Source organism: Leucopleurus acutus, assembly GCF_964270905.1.
Source record: "Leucopleurus acutus genome assembly, chromosome: 16".
Classification (NCBI taxonomy): domain Eukaryota; kingdom Metazoa; phylum Chordata; class Mammalia; order Artiodactyla; family Delphinidae; genus Leucopleurus; species Leucopleurus acutus.
The window spans coordinates 77,966,381-77,972,733 of NC_139158.1; positions in this window are offsets into that span (position 1 = coordinate 77,966,381).

Genomic DNA, 6,353 nt, shown 5'->3' on the forward strand with positions numbered 1-6,353 from the left:
GTAAAGCAATTATACTCTAATAAAGATGTGAAAAAAAAAAAGCAGCATGAAAAGTCTAAGCTAGGCACCTCAGATCCTTGGGAGATAGAAAGAGATGGGCTGTATTTTAACAGTGACAATCCGTGTCTATTGAGGGTCCCCCAAGGGGCAGGTGACCCGCACAGTATTTAAGCCAGCCTTCACAATAGTCCTATGAGGGGTGCAACTGAGGGTATCAAAACTCTGAAGGAGAAGTAACTTTGCTGGAGGTGGTAAGACTAGGATGAAATGAACTCTATTTGGTTCTGCAGCCCTCTCTCTTCCCACCAGGTCACATTGTCTAAACTGATGGAAAACAAATACGCCAGATTCTAAAAGCAACTAAGTTTAAAGTCCCATGACCACAGGGCTTTCATCGGTTGGTTACTCTGTATCACATATGTTGCTTTCAAATTGCTGATGAATGAATGTCCCTGGTACTGGTGGATAGGGATGTGGGCTGAGAGAGAAAAACTAGAAACCACCTAAATGTCAATCAATAGGGAACTAAACTATTAAGCCATGGGATATATCCAAACTCTAGCTAGAATAAGAAATATTCTGCGGGAGTTAAAGAGAAAGAGACAGGTTTATATAGACTTGGGAAACTCTACATATATTACTGAGTGACTTAGAACAAGTTGCAAGACAAAACACGGAAAACACAAAACAATGCATAATTATGGACATGCATTGGAAAAGTCCTGGAAACCTACATTCCGAATGGATGGCTGGGGTTTCTAATGGGGGCGGGGAGGAAAAGAAGATGGGCAAGCAGGTCATCAGAGGGGACTTTAGTCCTATTTGGAATATTTTAGCTTTTTTGCAGAGAATATATTCATGTATTATTAATGAACCTAAAAATTAATTAAAGAAAAGGAGGAAGTCCATCTATAGAAGAATAGCTAGATAAATTGTAACACAAACCACCCATGAAATACAATGCAGCATTAAAAATAGTGAGGCAGATCCATGACGACCCTGCAGAAATCCCTCCAAGTCTCACAACTAAGTAAAAAGAGCAAGTGGCAGAAACACTTTACACGGAATGATTGTATTCATGTAAAAAGAAATTCTAGAAGGATATACACAAAGTGGTTATTTCTGGGGAGAGTAATGGCCTATGGGGCACTAAAGGTAAGCTTTGAGTTATTTATTTATTGTTTTTGAATTTTATTTTATTTATTTTTTTATACAGCAGGTTCTTATGTTATCCATTTTATACATATTAGTGTATATACGTCAATCCCAATCTCCTCATCACACTACCAGCATTCCCCCGCCACTTCCCCCGCTTTGATTTACCTTTAACTCTATATTTGAATAACTTTTTCTAAAATAAAGATGAATTACCTATGTAGCTTCAATTTTGTAATGAATAATAGAAACAAAAAAAATTTTTTTTAAATATTTATTTATTTATTTTTGGCTGTGTTGGGTCTTCGCTGCTGCACACGGGCTTTCTCTAGTTGCAGCGAGTGGGGGCTACTCTTCATTGTGGTGCGTGGGCTTCTCATTGCGGTGACCTTCTTTTGTTGCAGAGCACAGGCTCTGGGCACGCGGGCTTCAGTAGTTGTGGCACGTGGGCTCAGTGGTTGCGGCTCGCGGGCTCTAGAGCACAGGCTCAGTAGTTGTGGCACACGGGCTTAGTTGCTCCGTGGCATGTGGGGTCTTCCCAGACCAGGGCTTGAACCCATGCCCCCTGCATTGGCAGGCAGATTCTTAACCACTGCGCCACCAGGGACGTCTCAAAGGAAAAAAAAATTTAAGAAAACAAGAGCTAACATTAAATTGAGGTTACCGGTGGCCAGACACTGTGAGAATGTTTCCCAACCACCCTATAAGATATAAATGTCTACTCTAATTTTACAGAGGAGAAAACTGAGGCACAGAGGTGAAATCAGCAGTCTAAGGCCACACAGAGTCAGAATCAGGCACCCAGGCTGATTGATTCGGAGGCTTCAGGCTTAGTCACTTCCCTATCACTGCCTCTTGGCACAGTGGGGACTCTGTCCTGTCCTGGCCAAGGGTGAGTGTAATCTTAAACTGAACGGTCTGGGAAAAGGACTTCACAATCATCCAGTCCATGCTACTCACTGGACCCATAGGATTCTGAGGTCTGGAGAGCCCAGGTGAGTTCTATGGTCACATGGGGACAACCAGGGGAAGAATCCACTTTCTACCTAGGCTCTCTGACCACGGCTCCATCCATAGTTTTTCTAGCCCTTTTATGGTCAAGGGCCCCAAAACAACTTATAAGTTGGAATCTCCTTAAACACCCACACTATATATATATATATATATGTGTATTTTTTTCCTCTTAATGCTCCAATCTCCATTGTCTGATTTGCAAAGCAATGGGAAGAAAACTTTCCGTTTGTTGCTGGAAAAGGTAACACTGGACACATCAGTTTGTTCTTGTTTAGCTTTTGTATATCCTTTAAGAAAAGTCTGCCTGCAGACAAATCATTCATTCATTTATCCATCATATATTCAGCATCAGGATATAATGGTTCAGCATGCTCACTCAGGAGTCAGGCAGAATTTTATGTCATTTTGGGTTTGTGACTTAGCTCTCCTGAAGCTTATTTTTCCATATATTGAACATGGTGGGGAAGATGAAATTAAATAATCTGTGTAAATTTCCTGGCACATAATAAGGGCTTAAAAATGTTCATATTATTGGTCTTCCCTGGTGGCGCAGTGGTTAAGAACTGCCTGCCAATGCAGGGGACATGGGTTCGAGCCCTGGCCCGGGAAGATCCCACATGCCGCGGAGCAGTTAAGCCCGTGTGCCACAACTACTGAAGCCCGCGTGCCGCAACTACTGAAGCCCGCGCGTCCGACAGCCCATGCTCCGCCACAAGAGAAGCCACTGCAATGAGAAGCCCGCGCACCGCAACGAAGAGTAGACTCTGCTCGCTGCAACTAGAGAAAGCTGGTGTGCAGCAACAAACACCCACTGCAGACAAAAATAAATAAATAAATAAAAAATTTAAAATTTCACTATTATTACCTGTCATCCATCCATCCATCCATGTATTCACTCACTCACCATCCCTCTATCCATCCATGTATCCATCCTCCCTCCCTCTCTGTCTCTCTCCCTCCTTCCTTCTTCCTTTTTCCTTTCCATGCATCTACCCATCATTCCAAACTTCCTTCTTTCTCTTTCTTCCTACCTTCCTTCCATACACTTATCTCTCCATCCATCCATCCATCCATCTATCCATCATCCACTCGTTCGTGCCTCCCTTGCCTGTGCCCTATGCCAGATTGTTGAGATTACAAAAACAAATAAAACATAACCCCTGACTCCGTGGAGATCCCAGTTTAGATGAAAAGACAGAATTAGGCCTCTGGCGGTAGGGAGTATTTCATCCTGAAGGGAAAAGAGAGAAAAAATCTGGGAAACTGTTTAACTTCCGTCCCTGCCCTGGCAGATGTTTAGGAAGATATGTGATCCCCACTCATCTCCCGGGGCTCTTGATGGCTAAGAGCTCAGTGGATGAACATGGCTTAATCAACACAGTCGGTAACAGTGCGATGCTGCGCCTTTTGTCAAAGGGCCCCCACCAAACAAACAAACAGCATAATTTGGGTTCAAGGGTGACAGTCTATCACGCTCTTCAAAAGTAAAAGCTTCTCTGGCTTTCTTCCACATCTTCCCGGCTTCTTTCCACGAACTCCCTCACCTCCATTTTGTACCAAATACCATATGCATTGAGAGGATACTGCCCAGGCCACCCTGGGGATTGTTGCCTTATTTATAGAGAAAACAGGACTCCTTAGATTAACAGGATTTGTAAAGGAAAGCTCTCCTAGAAAGGAATTCCAGGTTTCTCTCTTGAGGGCCGAGCAGCAGCAGGGCTGGGGGCTGCAGTAACTCTCCAGAGAAACTGACTCTTAAATGTCCCCCCTGGCGACAATTCAATGGCAGGGAAGCATTTCACATACCATCTTTTGCCTCAGCCTCTAGGAGCTGTCATTTTTCATCCTGGCCCTTAACAGGGCCTGGACACTGGTCACTGGCCCTGTCCTTATGAGACTCAGTGTCTATCAGGAGAGACTGAAGAAAGAAGCTTGGAATTACCATGAGCTGTTATTAAGTATTTGAATGTGAGGTATTGGGCCTGTTTTATTTTGGGGTTGTAAGTGACAGAAACAGATTAAGCCAGACAGGGGTTTTTCACATTATAAAACTGGTTGAGCATGAACTAACCCATTTGACCTTAACAACACCCTGTAGGACTGCCTCCCTCCTCTACCCACCTCCCCACTTCTACCCTCGTACCCCACAGTCTGTTCATGCAGCCAGAGGGATCCTGTTAAAACCCAAATGAGCCTGCATCCCTCTTCTGCTCCAAACCCTCCCCTGGCTCTCACCCCACTCAGAGTAAAAGCCAAAATCTTGACTAGGATATGCAAGATCCATCCCCTCTGTGATGTAATTTCCTGGTAGTCTTACTCTTACTCTCTCCAATTCCATCACACTGGCCTCACTGCGGTTCCTTGAAGCCTCCATGCATGCTCCAGCCTCAGGACCTTTGTACTTGCTGTTACCTTTGTGGTTCCTTTCTACCAGGTATCTGTATGGCTTGCTCCTCACTTCCTGCAGGTTTTTACTCAAAACTCAGCATCTAGGGACTTCCCTGGTGGTGCAGTGGTTAAGTATCTGCCTGCCAATGCAGGGGACACGGGTTCGATCCCTGGTCCGGGAAGATCCCACATGCCGCAGAGCAACTAAGCCCGTGCGCCACAACTACTGAGCCCACATGCTGCAACTACTGAAGCCCGCCCGCTCTAGGGCCTGCGTGCTGCAACTACTGAGACCGTGGGCTGCAACTACTGAAGCTGGAGAGCCTAGAGCCCATGCTCTGCAACAAGAGAACCCACCGTAATGAGAAGCCTGCGCACTGCAATGAAGAGTAGCTCCCTCTCACCGCAACTAGAGAAAGCCCGTGCACAGCAACAAAGACCCAAAGCAGCCAAAGAAACCCCAAAACAAACAAACAAAAAAACTCAGCATCTAAAGATATTTTTCCCAGATCACCCTACATGCAATTTTACACCCCCTCCTAGGCTTCCTATAAGTCCTTCCTGCTTTAATCTTTTTTCATTAGCATTTATCTCTATAAAAGTTGCCATATATTTTACTTCCTTTTCTTTAATCTACTTACCTTTTCAAACAGAATGTAAGCTTCATGAGGGCAGGGCTTTTTCTGTATTAGTCACCATCCTCTGTGTCAGAAACATCACAGAAACATCTGTGTCAGAAACATCACAGCACTCAGTAAGTATTATATTTCCTTAATAGGTAAATTTTGATTGTGCAGATGAGAAAACTGCCCAAAGTTACAAGGTGGCTTTGAATCCAGCAGTCAGACTTTAGAATCCAATAGCTGCCTCTTATACTGCCCCTCTGGGCTAATGCTTTGGTTCAGGTTCATGCAACTGAAAACTCCAGGAATTAAAACTCTAGGGTGCATGAAGACTCTTCAAAAATGAAACCAAAATTTAAACCAAAATTAGTATAAGATCTAGCAGTCCCACTTCTGGGTATTTATCCTAATGAATTAAAATCAGGATCTTGAAGAGCCTTTTTCACAATAACCAAGATGTGGAAGCAACCTAAATGTCCATCGAGGATGAATAGCTAAAGAAAATGTGATAAATACATACAAGGGAATATTATTCAGCCTTGAAAAAGAAAGAAATCCTATCGTACATTATCACATGAATGAACCTTGAGGGCATAATGATAAGTGACAGAAGCCAGTCACAGAGGGACAAATATTGCACAATTTCACTTAAATAAGGTATCCAGAGCACTCAGATTCATAGAAACAGAATGATGATTGCCAGAGGCTGAGGAGAGGGAGTGAATGGGGAGTTGCTGTTCAATGGGTATGAAGGTTCAATTATACAAGATGAAAAAGTTCTAGAGATCTGCTGTACCATGTTGTGCTTAAACAGTAATGTACTGGGTACTTAAAATTTTATTGAGTGTAATCTCACATTATTATTATTATTTTGCTACAATATAAATAAATAAATAAACCTCTAGGCTGCAGGTATGGCTGGATCCAGGGGCTCAACCTGGATCATCAGGTCCTAACTTCTCTCAGTCTCTGGATCTGTTTTCCTGGCTCATTCAAGCCAACACCCGACAAACCCATCAACAACCCCAGAAGAAATTAAGGAGCTTCTCTTTTACAAGAGTTTCAACAGAAATCCCAGGATTGACTCGGGTTTAACCATCTTTGGTTACTCAACCACCTCTAAATCAATCACTCTGGCCAGGGGACTGCATAAGTTCACGGGTTGGCAAACCA